The sequence below is a fragment of the Micrasema longulum genome, unplaced genomic scaffold, assembly GCF_059751315.1.
Source record: "Micrasema longulum isolate JH-2025_06_02 unplaced genomic scaffold, ASM5975131v1 h1tg000059l, whole genome shotgun sequence".
NCBI lineage: Eukaryota > Metazoa > Arthropoda > Insecta > Trichoptera > Brachycentridae > Micrasema > Micrasema longulum.
In genome coordinates this window covers 147,836-164,875 of record NW_028277266.1, presented here as the reverse complement: position 1 = coordinate 164,875, position 17,040 = coordinate 147,836, and the positions used below count along the sequence as shown (strand labels likewise).

Here is a 17,040-nt window from a genome sequence, read left to right as displayed (position 1 = left end):
CAGATGGTCGCAATACGCTGCATTATTGTACGAATGCCGTGCCCTATGCATTACTGGGTCGGAAAGAGAAATGATGATGAAAAAAAATATCAATTTGTTCTTACCCGCTTTCTCCCGAACATAGAACGCCATTTTTTCTTGCCATTTTGGGTTTATCGGCGTTTAACTTTCACCTCTGTTGACAAGAAAACATACATTCAATTAATTAATTATAAATAAATAACAAGCAATAAATACGCTTTAATTGTATTACAAAAACTAATGTACCGTTCGTATGTATTATATTTAAAATGTTTTATTAACCTGTTGTATCGGAAATGTCTTCACTAATTACTTGGCATTAATATGGCTTTAAAATTAATCACCTTCGATGGATGAATCTAAATAATTAATTATTGTGAAATTGCTCTTAGATTCGGTACGAATAATTATTGTTTGAAAAATAAAGATTTACACCCACCTGTAAGCGTTTCGTAGTGTGGCGCCCGCGTCTTTTCAAAATATCAATTTTTTTCGAGGGATCTGTCAAACTTTCGAGTGGAACAATCGTTTGCCGCCAATTTGCGTTTGAAATTTTCTGATTTTCTTCCGTTTTCCCGCCGTTTTGCTGCCATGTGCGCCGGCGCCGGGCGGCGGAGCGGCCATCTGTCAGTCGCGTTACGGCAAAATGATCTCTAATCCTTTCACCTTTCACGGAACTGCGATTGGTTTTACTGTCCACGTGACATATTTATTTGTAAACGTGCCCTGCATAGCGTTCTATTGTTTTGTTCACATCCTATCGCGCGCCGTGAAAATTAATTTCCGAAAATCTTCAATTTCCAATGTCTCGTTTTTCAAAATTCTTTCACTGCACTGATTTAAAATACCGTTCAATGTTGCATGTAAGTTTTAAGCACTGTCGCACGACCGAAATCAAGTCCATTTTCTTTTTTCCACTACGTAAATCGTGTAGATTTTCTTTACGACGGACGTGAAGACACCCTCACTTCTCGAAGGCCGCGGCTGTACTGAAGGCATTGGTACCTCCCCCTCCCCCTCCCTCCGCCCCTTCCTCCCTCGCCGCGCGGAGGACACGCCTACTGGGAGTGACGTCATCGAGGCTATCCTCGCAGGTTGAGAGCGGTCGCGCAAGTAGCACGGAAAACTCAAAGGCTCCGCGGGAAAGAGACAGCCAGAAAGTGCTAATGATATTTGATGACGATTGATTTGAGATGGATATTTTTGTTCTTTCGTAATTTCTAGGATTCTTCGGTTGAGTTTTGGTTGCAGTATTGGAGGCAGTGCTTAGTGGAAAAGTGGAATGGGTATTTATTACGCGTTAAAAAAAATACACGCATTTCATTTGAAGGAAATATATACTCTGTACGTTGAACGTGCGTATTCCTTTAATATGTTTGTTATTTAGTTGCATATGGTCGTTTTTTTTCAGTGTTTTAAAGACAACGTTTGACATTACATATCTTGGTTAACGTTGTTTTTGTACGTAATTATACTAAAGAAACTTGCAAACCTGACGATTTCTGCACTACATACACTGCAAAACACTTACAATAATTTATTGAAATGCGATATAATGTTTATGAACTGGGAGTTCGTTTATTTATTTCATTTAAAATTATGTAACATTTTACATAATCTTCATGGACTTATTATGGCTTTAACACTGTGCCCGTGTTAAGCCATATTAAATTACATGGAAAAAATAGCAATAGGACAAATAATAACAACAACGTTTCGAGTATGTCCAAATGTTTGCAGACAGGCTGAATTTCTTCCCCAGGGAGATATTTTTTTTTTTTTTTTTTATTTATTTACAATTTTTAAAAACCCGTTAGGGTTACATTATAAATTTTATATTGTCTAGTCATTTTATGTCTCGTCTAGTCTAGTTAGTTCAGTCATCATGTGCTTTTTTAGATTGATTTTAAATTTGTCTCCAGTAAAAGTTTTCAAGTAGTAAGGTAAGTCGTTGTAGTGTTTAAGTTCATTATGTAGTATTTTTGACTGTCCTGTGTTTGTCTTTGCTTTTTCAATATGATAGTGTTGTTGTTGTCTGGTGTTATATTTGTGTATGTCAGCATTTTTTGCTAATATTATGTCAACACAGTCCATGTCTACAAAAGTTTGGACAAACTCAAAATATTTTTGAAGATAAATGTTAACTTCCTATTGGAATCGGGGCCCTGGACCTCGATTATGATAGGAAGACAAAATTTATCTTCAAATTTATCTACAGAGTAAAATAAGGTTTTCTGTATGAAAAATAGAATATGTTCACATTTTCTAAACATGTTCAATTACCGGTTACCGACGAAGATACTTTGAATTTTTATACAAATCTTCACACTTTCGTTCATAAATATCGATATTAGTTTATACCGTCTCAGTATATACCGATGAAGATAGCCGTTCATAATCGCACCCTGGTCCTGCTAATTATTGTTGTGTGGACATTGTACATCGACCGTCCCAGTCAGTTCAGATCACCACTTAAATCTCACTTCTTTCGTTTATCATCCCCTAATTTTAAAAGCAGAAAAGATGGTATGTAATGTTAGCTTAGCTAGCATGAAATACAATTGTAAAGCGCCCTTGAGGGGTTTTCACAAAAATTGCGCTAAATCAATTAAATATCATTCTTATTATATTATCATGCAAATATAACATTACAAAGGGGTAATTATTCCTATTTTGAAATAGAGCAATCTATTAATCTGTCTTTATTAGAGAAACGTAAAACCGAGCGCAGAGCTCCTTTCTTGATTTTGTCGATAATGCTTGTCTCAGCCTTACATAATGTACGGATTTCAACATTTGTGCATCTTTCGTACATAGTTTTATCACACATTCGCCTAAGATCGCATTTCGACAGCATTTAGCCTTCTTTCATCCCTGTTTTTCCAAGTCCATACTTCGCTCCCATACGTGAACTGCTAATTTTGCCTCTTGTGACAAACATTCATTTGCATTTTTAAAATACGTAATGCCATAAGCGATGCCTTATCTATATTGCAATATTTTTTTACGTTCCTAACCATGTCACCAGAAGTCAACATCTGCTATTTATTAAATCTACGAGCAACTTCTGTTTTTACGCCCCGATTGCCAGAATGTGCAGATTAGTGAATTCGTCACATAACTTGGAATTCTTTGGGATAGATTTTTAAAAAAAGTCTTAAAATTTAAGTCCTGCTGAGTGATAATTTTATTTGAAAAACATGACATATTATACCATATTCTATTACACTAATAAAGATTAAAAACTATCATTAATATAAAAATCTTTTTTCCATTAGCCATCATTTGAGCATACGCCTCACTCCTGTATTTAACTCACTATTATTAATATTGTTTGGTAACATGTTAAATATTTTAGGAATACTGTATTGCAGTGTCCTTTTGCGGTATTTATTACAATATCTAGGAACAGCTAGCCCTCCATACTAGTAAACCTGCAGCACAATCACAAATGACTATCGACGTGCTAATTAGCGGCGTGATGACAATTTTTCACCGTGGTTGTTTATCGTATGCGCGGTCACAATGAAACATCCGTGAAAGTTATCGATCGGGATTATTTTATTTTTTTTAATATTGTCATACTTCAACTTGATGCTTGGCAACACCTAATATTAAATGTCAAAATTCAAAATATTTACGTTTCGCAACGCATAATCAATCACATATTTGAATTTTACCGGTGTAAATGAATATTCCTAAACTGTAAGTAAAATAATTTAGTTTTATTTTTTGTTCACAATTTATCATGCTATTTATTTGTTTTGAATCAAATTGAGAAAGCTATTAAACTATACAATTGTTGAAGGCGTTTGGCGTTTTGCAACGCGACCGCGATAACTTCAGCGTGTTCATAATTGTTCGTTGTGATCGCTCAAATACTTAGCACGTTTTTTAGCACGTCGATAGTCATTTGTGATTGAGCCCCTGGTGTTGTAATCATGTACCAATTTTTGTTTATACTCGGAGTGCGACGCATGCTGACAAATTACGTTGTTCCAAAGTAGAGCCCTGACTGATAATTTATTTATATATTAAAGATATTGTAATATTGTTTCTCTGGCGGTATACATTTTTATGTAGTAGCAATTTGATCATAGAATTTTGCAAATTTTAAATAAAATTAATATTAGTTTCGCTTGGTAACCCCTGAACATGAAGTTATAGCGTATCGTTTAATTGATTCTGAGAGCGATAAATAAATATATTAGGAAGTATAAACAGGGACACAATATTTTAATATATACGTTCTATTAGATCTTCCGGCTTTTCATAGATCTCTTCGCCACTAAAACTGTTTGGGATGAAGATGGATTGGCATGATTTAGCGCGAAGTCTTAAATGTTTATCGTGTTAATGAATATTTTGGATACAATTATTTTATTACCCTTGCTTGTCTTTGACACATAGTTTAATGTTATTTTTGTTCAGCTTCTTGTAAGTATGTTTTTTCATGTAACTGTTGTAATTGGCTTAGGCCGTTTATACTCGTAAAATACACGGCTGGCTTTTGTGGTTATCCGTGGCGTGAGTCAGATCTGATTGTTTGTGCCGCTTTCGAACTTGGTGTGCGGCATTCTATCCTCTGTCTAAACGTTTCAGCGTCTAATTAGTTAGTTACACATCGTATCTCGTGCAAATTGCGCAGATCTCTTTGTTTCTGTTCCGTGGCGTGGGCTACCGCAGACGACCAGGCAACCAGGCGACCATAAAAGGTTGGAGGATAAACAGATGCGGAGGCGGTTTTGACGTCACGCTGTGGTACCGTGCGCCGCACTTAACCACCTTAGACAGGTGTAAACACGGCTTTGTTATCACCGTCAATATTATTATCTCGCCCGTCATTAATCTTTGGCTGATTCAATTCAGACCTTTTGTCCTTCAGTTGCAGGCACCCCGCAGGGTTCTGGGTTAGTACCTTTGCAATTAAAACAACAACTACTACAACATTTAAGTAAGAAATAAAAGACGAGTGATACTTTAATCCACAAATTTGGAATATCCAGTGACCGGTTTTGTCGCTTTCGCGGCATCTTCGAGACTGGTAACTTTATTAAGAAATTCAACGTATTTGTACAAAACAGAATTGAGGATAGAGAATTCTAGAACTGGATATTCCGAATTTTCGGATTAAAGTATAACTCGTCTTTAATTTTCTCTACTAAACTACTACTACTACTACCATTAAGCCATTTCCCCGCAAGGGTAGGAAAAGAAAATGGACCGCCACATACGTCTATTCTGGCTGGCATATATTCCTAGCTTCTTCCACATTCATACATCTTGTCATACATGCCCTTCGGTTCTGTCTGCCTTTGACATGACCAGACTTAAGATTTTGGTTTATCTGATCATACCACGTCTTCCTTGGGCGTCCCCGTCTCACGTTACCGTTCATTTTCGCCATATATATTTTTTTTACTATTCTTTCGTCGTCCATTTGTTCTGCATGACCAAACCATCTCAGAGACCCTTTCTTAAATCTTATCAATTATACTTATGACTCATATTTATGCTCTCGCCTGATTAAAACAATGTTTTTCAATTTGTTTCAACAGAGAGGGAAAACATTTTTGAGACGGGCATATGGAAGTCCAGGCATTTACAGAGCTTATGACCTGGTTGGTTTACCCTCTGTGTAACATTTTCCGTTCTGCCCATGGCCAACATCCACATTTCTTTAACTCTTCCATCTGTTGACTTTTGTCTGTTGGCCTTTATCATGTGGGTGATATCCATCCGGCTGAGCCAATTCTTCCATATTCCCTTCTCAAAAATGTTTTCCCTCTCTGTTGCAACAAATTGAGATCTAAATAACTCCCAAGGGAGGATATTCAGCCTGCAAACCAATGTTTTTTTTAATTTTTAATTTAGTTTAAAGCGTGTGTTATAATTTTAGTCTATTAAATTATTTATTATTACAGGTGGTAGAAAATCATACGTTAGTGATTGTGGACGTTAGGGATTGAACTCAAAAGTGCAGAGCTATCGTCTTAGCTATTACATCTAAGCTTTTGACGTCAGAAAAAAACACTATTATATTATGAATTCATTGCATTACTTAAAAATATTACTAAATTTATTAAAACAATATTTGAACTGGGTTGTGTTTCCGTGGTTGTATTGAAGACTCACGGACCAAAGGTCCGAGATTGAAATCCTACTCTGCCACAACTCGATTTTCTTTTTTCCAGCACAAGCTGTTTTCTACTTTTAGGAAATGGTCTAAAAATTTACTTATTTGAGTACCTAAATAATAAGAACTCAAGTATTTTTTGTTTTTTCAACTATTTTTTTGTTTTTTTGTTTACAAATTACAACAGAGATGGAGAACGTTTTACAGAAGAAAGTGTGGAATTATAGGCATTTACAGGTCTTACTACCTGTCATTGGCTGGTTTTAATGACAGATCAGAAGCTAAATAAATGTTTCCCTCTCTTAAACGTTCTCCATCTCTGTTGTTATTTTTCAATCTTAATATCTTCTTAGAGAATTGAATTTTGTCTTCGAAAATTCGGACAAACTCAAAATATTATTATAACTATTTTGTGTTTTTTATTCGCCTCGTGGTGAAGTAGTAATTGTAGTAAGTATGACTGTCAGGGGCCCTGACTTCAACTCCCGACAATGTTGGGTATGAAAGATTATATTAAAAAAGGACGAACAAGCCAACAGCTACGAGGCGCATGACTTTTACTAACAATTGACATGTTTTAAAATTATTATATATTTCGCATTAATAATATTTCTTATATATTACAACACAATTTTATAGAAGAGAATATAGAAATCTAGATATTTATTGGGGCTTATGAACCCGAGACCTTTTGCATAGTAGGCAAACGCGCTGAACATTACGCCATGAGCCCGATATTGCAATTATTGCAATTAGCCACAAAAAAGTACGAATTTAACATATCTGGAAAAAAGCATGTAATATTAGAAAAAAATTCTCTACAATTTATTTGTGCTTAATTAAGTTAGTTCATAACATCTTAAGAACTAATGTGAGGGAACATTATCTCTCATGTAAATAAAAGTTACACATAAATTGTTAAAGAACAAATATAATAAATTTAAACTTTTACACAATAGCGTTACATTTTTTTAGATTTAATGTTATGTATGTTTTTACGTATAATCACTGGAAAAAAAAACAAAAACGTCTACTGTTTTTTTTTTAATTTTCCCTTAAACAGACTTTTTTACCATTTTTTTTGCCAGCTGTGGTCACATGTTTTTTTCGTGCAATGAATAAGACAAGATGCCACACTTTATAATCTGACAGTCTCTTAGGGAGTTTTAAGTTATAAGGTTCTCTTTTTTTTAAACAAATTTATAAAAATTTATGTAAACCTACGTGTTATTTTTATACATAGCTTATTTTATTGACTTTTTAAATTATTTTAATTTGTCATATTTACTTTAATTTATTTTTTTTAAATATTTTTTTATTTAAAAAAATATTTACTTTAATTTTATAACTGGTAATAAAAAATTCATATTGTTTATCTTTTTTGTAAATTAATAATTTTGTTTATTTATTACTTATAATTAAACTTACGTGTATGTATATTTAACTGTATTTGCAACTAATATGTTAAAGGCTTTAAGTGCCGTTTATTTCAATCATTATATATATATATATATATAATTCCTCTGTACGTCTGATGTCACTGAACTCCTCCTAAACGGCTTAACCGATTTACGTGCGGTTTTTAGAGAAATATAGATATTTGCGCTGTTCGTGTTCGCAGATATTAAAATCTTCAATCTAATATGTAAAAAATAAGTAAGGAGCATAAATGTTTTATTCATCGATCTACCTGGGTTACATTCGAGAAGAATGCATTTACAAAAAAAGTTTGTTTTAGAATGTTAGCAACAGTATTTGTTTTTGTGGATCTCAATCAGATTCTTTTTAAAATTCCTTGTAATTTCTACCCATTTATTTCTTTTTACTGGATTTTCGGTAATACTAAAATAATAATTAATTCAATACATTTTTCTTAATCGTATTCCTACATTAGTACACCACTCTGTTGGCGAATTCGATATTTGCAAAAAGAATGCCATATTTGAAAAAAAAAATATTTTATGCTTTGGAATTCAACCATAAGCAAGTATTTACTTAAATTCAATATTTGAATATTAACAATTTTTAGTTTTGGAATTTAATCACAAACAAATACCTAGGTACCTTCTTATCAGTAAAAACTATTTTTCCAAGCTAATGAGCAGACAAGCCAACGTTCGAGCAGGACAACGTCTGTCGGGTCAGCTAGTAAAATATAAAATCAAACATGAAGTATTTTATCATCTTAATTGTGGGGTGCTTAATGATAATACACTGTTCTCAGGATATTGTATCTGTCGTCCTTGACGACTAATGGTCAGTAAGTTTACACCATCAAACAATACATAAGTATTGTATAGAGATTTGCAAATCTATCTTATATTTACATTTTTAAAATTTACTAAAAAAACAAATTTAGCTGAAATAAATAAATTATAATATATTTCCATTGCCTTTTTTGTTCATGCGTACGCCAATCGTGGGTATTTTAAAATATAATTACTACTTGAAAATTCAGACGATCTTTATATGGGCATATCCAGTGTCTAATGGATTCCTTGATTTAAGCTATTTTACATGCCAACTTAGTTTGATATAAAACGTGTCTTGTTTATTTTTCCTCTCTTCAGTCCTCTCTTCAATGTACAATGACCTCAAAAATATTTAACAGAATTTTGTTTCAAATATATAATTCCACGTGGTGTTTGTAAGGTTTGAAAAAGTTTACTTGTTTAATAAGGAACAAAAATGATAACATTTCTAAATTATATGTATTTTCACTTTTGCTTTTAATAATAAATTTAAAATGAAAATAATTGAAAAAGGAAGTTCAGTTCTATGGGAGATTAGGTATAAAATGTGTTTTCTTACATTCCAGCATTTAATTGGAAAGTGAAGTTTCTCGAAAAAGTATGATTTTTTTTTATAAAAAATAAATATTAGCGATCTTATGATGTACCCAAAAATTTGAATTTTAGTGGCCATTTTTATTGAGTTGTAAATAACTCACTATTAGAAAATTAAAATCAAGTTGCGGCAGAGTGGGGTTCAAACCTCGGACCTCTGATCCGTAGTCCGCAACACTAGCCACGGGACCACAACCCAGTTAATAAAAATGATTTTAATAAAAATTTACTACTTTGAATTACGTCACAAGTTCTTCCGAATCGACCAGTGATAGTTGTGATGGATTTCCGGTTTTGAGAAAGCCAACTCATTAATCAGCAGGACTCACCAACTAGAACTTGTGACGTCACTGGCGAATAATCTCAAAATCAAAAACTTTAAAAATCATAGCACTGATCACACAATACATAAAAATATGTTACAAACAAATTAATCTTAGTTTAATAGTCTATTCACAAATAATATATTTTAAAAAACCATTGAACTTACTCATTATGAAGTTATTTTTTTTTTATTTAAACGCCTTGTATGCTTTTACATGTTTTACATAAGTTTTACAAAAGTAACAAAAAATTTAAATAAAAAATTTAAAAAAATCATTTTTACATATTAGTATAAAACATATAGGTGCACCATACATATTTCATAGAAAATACATATATTTCAGTGGAAAAAACACAAATGCATTTTTAAATATAAAGATAGACATGTATTTTACACAAAAGTAGCAAAAATAATGAATTAAGGAGAGATGTAAATAATCATCTTTACATATTATTAAAAAATATATGGGTATACATAATAGTACATACATATATTGCAGTGAAGAGGACAGAAGTGCATTTTTTCGTATCTGTTATATTAAGAGAATCTTAAAATTAGAAGAAGTTAGAAAAATAATAATTTAGAATTCAGATACAAGTCAATAAAAAGTACACAATTTAAATCAACATCATATTATTCAATTTGACGATAGTAAATTTTATACACTGCATTTTAAAATTCAAAAGTGTTGCATTAAATATATCTACATCATTTGTGTATTCATTTGCAAACGCATGAATTCTCCTTATTGGCGAGTGTGGACTGTAGTTTGTTGTAAATACATTTACGTAGAATAGTTTATTAAATCGGGTAACCCGGCCCAGAACTCGCAAGTTTATAACAGTTGGGAACAGCAAATGTTGGATTTAATATTTTAAATAAAAATAACAAATCATTAAGTTTTCTTCTGTTTTCTAATGTTTGTATATTTAAATATTTATTTAAGTATTAGTAATTAATATGTTCAACTGGAATACCTACATAATTTAAAATTAACGAAACGTAAAAATTTATGTTGAACTGTTTGGATATCATTTATATGCACTTTATAATTAACTTTATAAAAAACTTTTACCCATTAGTATTAAATGCACTCTTATACAAGCATTACTACTACCCATTCTAGATTACGCTGATGTTTCTATGACTGATTTAAGCTGTGAGCAACTCGATAAACTTGAACGACTTCAGAATACATGCATAAGGTACATTTTTGGTCTTAGGAAATATGACCACATTTCTGACTATCGTAGGAAACTGAAATGGCTCAAAATTAGACAGCGGAGAGACTATCACTCCCTCTCACTTCTGTTCAATGTACTTCATAGTCCTAACGCTCCTATATACCTGCGTGAAAAATTTCAACGCTTATCAGTTCATGGTTTACCTCTTCGTTCTCATTCTCAAGGCACTCGCTTAATACCCATACACAATTCCTCTTTCTTCTCTAACTCATATAGTGTCCATGCGGCTCGACTGTGGAATCATCTCCCATCCACCATCAAAGATGTTGCTACATTATCTCTGTTTAAATCACGTCTGAAGAAACATCTCCTTTCTCTTCCTTAATCTCTCCTCCTTTCCCTTTTCCTCTTTCCTCTTTTTTCCTTTTTCCCATTGAGTAATAGTTTTGATTTAAGGTGATTTATAAACAAATACGTTTATTTCTATTTTTATATGTGTTTAACTTTTTAATATTTTTTTTTCTATTGAATATGTTCTGTAACTTGAATTATAAAAATAAAACTTTTATTTTATTGGTTGGTTGGAAGAAATTGCCATTTGGCAATAAGCCCCCCAATATACAAATAACATTATGTACAAAAAGTTAAATAAATAAATAAAAATAATATGGTGATCATATAACCGAGTTGTATTCAAGTTGGCTATGTACTAAAGTAACATATAATGATGAGATTAATCTGAATGAATTATTTTCAATGATAAATTATACGTCCTGTAAATGCCTTGACCTCTATATTCCCTTATTTAAAACGTTTTTCATCTTTGTTGTAAATGTTAATCTTAAAAGGGGATGAAATCTAGTCCTTGTCTACAAAAATTTGGACAAACTTATTAAAACATTGTTGATAAATAATTTTTTTTAAATCACATCACCTTCTTTAATCCAGAACCTTGGTATTTTTTTATTACTAGTTTTAAATTACGAGTACAGAATATAAAAATTGATGAAGACTACTAAACTAAATAATAAGGTTTATCGGCTTTTCTTTGTGCTACTGTAAGCTTGAAATACAAATAAAAAAAACTTGAATTCGGTCGTCTCGGTATAAATGTAACGTATCTCGAAATAATAACAATCTCAATAATTACTCGGAAACGATTATGGAGAAAATTATACGTTTCGTTTTCCATGTTAGTTTTTAGATTGAAAATTCTTCGGGCAATAAAATCAAAATAACCGATAAAAATCACTTCGACTTTTTGTATTTTACTTATCTACTCTTAAACGTTAGAGTTATAACCTAATAGAGTTGTCTATACGTATAAAAAACATTATATGATTATTGACTACGAAGTTAGCTTCAGATTACAGAAATACAATGGGCCGTATGTACGTGGGTTGAAAAATAAATCCGCCCATTATACGTTTGTTGTTAAACTAAAAACAGAATTAAAACAAAACCAAAAATTTGGATCGCTTTTGTAAACATATTTTTTTTTACCAACTGTAAACTTAATTTTTTTGTCTGAAGTTATTTAGTTATTATTTAGTTATCTGAAGTAATTTTTCAAAAACATTTTATTATGTACCTACCGTTTTTAATAAAGTATTTTATCTTTATTTATATATGTATAGCATAATGTAATTCGATATTTATTTATTTTATAATAATAACAATTTCTGTTCATTATATACATATATTTTAGACCTACATTTTGTCTTGTTATACCGTGAAAATTTTTTATTTTAATTTTGTACCTGTCATGTAAAAGCCCTCTGGGTGTACATAAAAATAAATAAATATGTCTGTCAGTACTATATTTGTGTTTAAAAAAGGAAGTATCACCGAAAATTTCACAATTTATTTTTTGTCTTATTTTTTTACTATCGTGTGGTTTTGCCTAAGCAAGCATTTCAGGTAATGGTTTATAATGTTCATAAACTATTCATGAGATTCAGCAATGTTTTGAGTATGTCCAAATGTTTGCAGACAGGCTGAATTTCCTCCCTAGGGAGTTATTTATATATATTTTTTTGCAACAGAGAGGAAAAACATTTTTGATAAAGGAATATGGAAATCTAGGCATTTACAGGGCTTATGACTTGCCATTGGCTGGTTTAAGTAGCTACTTTACACACTGTGTCACGTTCACCTTTCTGCCCATGTTTGACCATCCACAATTCCCTAACTCTTTCATCTGTTGACTTTTGTGAAGTGAAAGAGCTGAAATCTTTATTGATGTGGGATTTCCTCTCTGTTCCAATGAATTAAAACTTGTTAACTCGCCGGAAGAAATATCCAGCCTTGTCTAAAAACACTTTGAAATACTCAAAATATTGTATTACATATAATGGATTGTCTAAAATGACGATAGACTTGTCAGTTCTAAACCTCCATATTTCGGTCATATTATGTTTCTACTCTAATGTTGATTTACGCCCGCAACGGAGTTTCAGCACCCACACTGACCGGCCACTAGTGGTGCCCGACAGTCTGTTGATGTGTGGGCGGGCGAAACCGGTCAGCGGCCATCGGAATAATAATGTATTGCGTGTCGTATGTCAAAATGAGAGATTCTCATTTATTATTGCTTGTTTTATTGATCGTTTTTTGTAATCCGCGGATTGAGATAAATTTATTTCTGTTTTATCTTAAAGTAGCGTGTTTTATTAACATGTTATTTTAAGCTATATTGTATGACAAGTAAAATATAATGAATACATTTTTTGTAATAGTCGATTGCAATCGTAATTCTTTTTTAGGTTATTTAACTGAGAGCTTCCATCGAGTGAGTAAACCAAAATGACATAAACAAACTACATAGACAGAAAAAAAATAAATTAAAGCTAGTATATTACCTCCCTTATCTAACACCAACTAAAGAACTGTTTAAAAAAACTGAACAATTAAATGTGAATGATTTTTTTCAACTCGTCTTTAAAATTTATTCATAAGTTAGCCACTGCCAGTTATTGTAGACAAAGAACTAATACTTGAAAAAAATGTAATAAACATGGACATAATACAAGAATATCAGAACAATACCACATACAACATTCCAAAACAAGACAAGGACAATCGAGACTAATCAATCAGGGACTGAAATTATACAATAAACTACCAGACAAAACTAAACAAAAGACTCAGATCAACTTTTGAAGAGGCGTAAAAAGTATAATTACCAACAAGAGTTTAATTTTTTTTAATATAATTTTTGTAAAATGAATGTAATAATCCGTAAGGGTTAAATAAATGTCAAATGAAAAAAATAAAATTTAAAAAAAAGTGATCGCTTATACCAGCCAACAAAAGGCAAGCCTGTAAGTGCTTGGATACCCGCGTTATCTTCTCATGGATTCTATTATTTTCTTCTCATAAATACTATTCTCAGATAAAAATCCTGACGAACGAACCAACGAACCAACGAACGAACGAACGAACGAACGAACGAACGAACGAACGAACGAACGAACGAACAAACAAACAAACAAATAAACCATCACGCCGTTTTTCTGTGAGGGTTGGCAGACAGAAAAGAACGCCAAATCACTCTGTCTTTGCAATCAGACCTCGCTTCCTCTACATTCATATCTCTTCTCATGCACGCACGTCAATTAGTCCTACTCTTGACATGTCCATCTTCAAGTATTTGTTGAATTTGGTCGTGCTGTATAATATAAGCTAGTAAACTAGCATACCCTCAGAAGCCGTCAGAATTGGGAAAATTTTGAGCGAGGGTGTTGACAGACAAATTGACTTTATATACGTAGGTTGCTCGTTCTTGTCAACTTTCCAGTTTACTTTTATTTCTGGTGTTGTGTTGACTTTTTCGGTTTTCCAAAGTATCCAGGCATTGATTTGACGATAAGACTTATTTCCATAGTATATATATTTGTCAATGTTAATAAATTTAACAAATTAAAAATTGCCTTAACTATACCGCATATGCATTCAACCTGTAATACTTGTTTATAAACAATTTGTATTTTTATTTATTTAGTTGTTGTGATTAACGTATTTTTATTTTGTTACAGGTAAGAACAGTTAATTTTCAAATTCCACCCCCCTGTTATGGACGTTTGGTGAGTAAAGACATATCATTAAATATGCAGTAAAGTCCATACTGCCCATCAATGCCCAATTTTTCTAAGTTCAACTAAAAAAAAATTTTTATGTACGTTTTTTACCCAAGTATTGGGAAAAATAATTAACAAAAAAAAGTTTAATTTTTCCAGTTTTAATTTAATATATTAGTTTAATATATACTACATCGGGCATTAAAAGTTTAAAAAATATAAGTATGTGAGGAAAACAAGAAATAACAATTCTTATAAATTAACAAATTACAACAGGGATGGAGAACACCTTAGAAAAGGGAATATGGAAGTCTAGGCATTTACAGGGCTTAGGCCCTGCTATTGGCTGGTTTAATAAGCCACTTTACACACCGTGAAATTTAGTCTTTTGTCTACAAACGTTTGGACAAACTCAAATTTGTAATAAAACCAACTGGTCCAAGAAAAAGTTTAAAAATTAGAAAATTGTTTTCAGGCGATGCCTAGTATGTGAAATAATTCAGTCATACGAATCTCTTCCGAACAATAAAGGTTTCAGCTCTTAAACTTCACAGAAAAAAAAATGGAAGAGTTGAAGAAATATGGATGTTCAAGTGTAGGCAAACTGATGAATGTTACACGGTGTGTAAAGTGGCCACATAAACCGGCCAATGACAGGTCATAGGCCCTGTAAATGCCTAGACTTCCATATTCCCTTTTTTAAGGTGTTCTCCATTTCTGTTGTAATTTGTTAATTCTTATGAACATCTTTTTAAATACTAATGAAAGTTGCGGAAACAATTATAACTTTAAATCTTAAAAAAAAACAAAGAAATCACCATTTGAACTTTAGCTAAATTACACTTTTACCAAAATACGTACAGCTGACTTTTTGTTTCAAATTTTATCTAAAAAATTTATCCTGGTGGCGACTCTTTAAATAAATCATAATGGCTAGTATGTATACAATATAATAAACTAGTCGCCGAGTGATAAACTAAATGCTTGAAATCACTTTTATACACCGATTATCGGTATGTAGCAAATCGTTTATATTGGACGCTGTAGGGTTAAGTAAAAGTAGTGAAACCCTTAATAAACTCCCTTTCCGGTGATGTGTAGCTGGTACACATTGCATCTAACATGTAATTATATATCTATTAATATAATAAATATTTTAACATATTACAACAGAGATGAAGAACATTTAAGAAAAGGTAATACAGAAGTCTAGGCATCTACAGGGCTTATGACCAGTCAATGGCTGGTTTAAGTGGCCACTTTACACACTGTATAACATTCACCATTCTGCCTATATTTTGTTGATATAAACAGCTCCCCAGGGAGTTGAATCCAGTCCTTGTCTACAAAAATTTGGACAAACTCAAAATATTGTTAATAAATATTTGGCCAAGATTTTCGGCATTCCTTTGTTATAAGTTTATTCATGTATCGATTGAAATATTTTGTTAGTAAATAATAAATACTTCTTGGGTACAGAAAAAGCATTTTATCAGAAATTGGAGATTTTTTTATTCTTTATTTTTTACAAAGGATACATTAAATCACTGATAAGCGTCAATAAATTATAACTATATAACGCAATTCAACAATTATTAGTAAATTAAACCTAACAAACGCATATATTCAAATTAACAACACTTAAATCAACAACTTAAAATCAATAAACGCAAATCTAATGCCAAGCTGTCTTGTCATGCAAATATTCTTCGACCATATAGTAAATCTTTCCAAACAGCCTTTGCTTGACGAAATCTTTAAATTTTTCTTTTGGCAAAGACTGAATTTCAAGAAGTACCTTGTTGTAGAATTGTATGAAGTTTGAGGCAAAATATTGGTTTAGTAGTAGGCTCAACTAGCAAATCTTTATTTCTCGTGTTGAACCTATAGAAATCTCTGTTCCTCTTAAAATCATCAATATTTGTATGTACATAGATTAAGTTTTCATAAATATATTGACATCAGATAAATCACCTATACAATCAAAAGGTTATCTATGTGTCGCATTGTCGCGGCGATGAAGTAAAAAAAATACTGAACATGCGATTGTCTCAAACACTCTACGTCCAATGATGCCAGTTTTTTTATCCCTTACGTCGCGCCGTATATTTCCAAATTTGGAAATACACAACTCACTTTTGCCTTGCTTGGGCTCGCGACCCACATGTTGAAAAACTTCTATACTCGCGATTGAGAGAGACAATTTCACGCACGATGCAAGCCAGCCTGTATCACTATCACCAAACGCTCTGTTGCTCTCGGAGCTTCGCTAAGGGTCGACTGTTTGCTCGCGCACTTTGTATGTTTTTAGCTATTTTAATAAAAAAATTATAACTTTCAAATTCAAATATAGTTGATTGAAGCAATGAAGAACTTCAGCCATACGGGAAATTGGATACAAAAAATGTTTTCTTGCGTGCGGTAAAAGTTAAAGCATTAAATTGTACGG

At 32.1% G+C, this 17,040-nt stretch overlaps 1 protein-coding gene and 1 long non-coding RNA gene across 3 annotated transcripts in view; one reads left to right on the top strand and one right to left on the bottom strand.

The window, feature by feature from the left end:
- LOC148285099 (uncharacterized) overlaps positions 1-1,013 on the bottom strand; it is a 74,456-nt gene extending 73,443 nt beyond the window's left edge. The window contains exons 1-2 of the long non-coding RNA XR_015822898.1: positions 461-1,013; positions 105-175 (exon numbers count right to left, since the gene is read on the bottom strand). This is a non-coding gene — a long non-coding RNA (uncharacterized LOC148285099). The remainder of the gene's footprint in view (positions 1-104; positions 176-460) is intronic.
- The window catches only part of bs (serum response factor blistered), a 318,284-nt gene that overhangs the window by 171,641 nt on the left and 129,603 nt on the right, over positions 1-17,040 (top strand). The gene's annotated exons all lie outside the window — the stretch shown is intronic.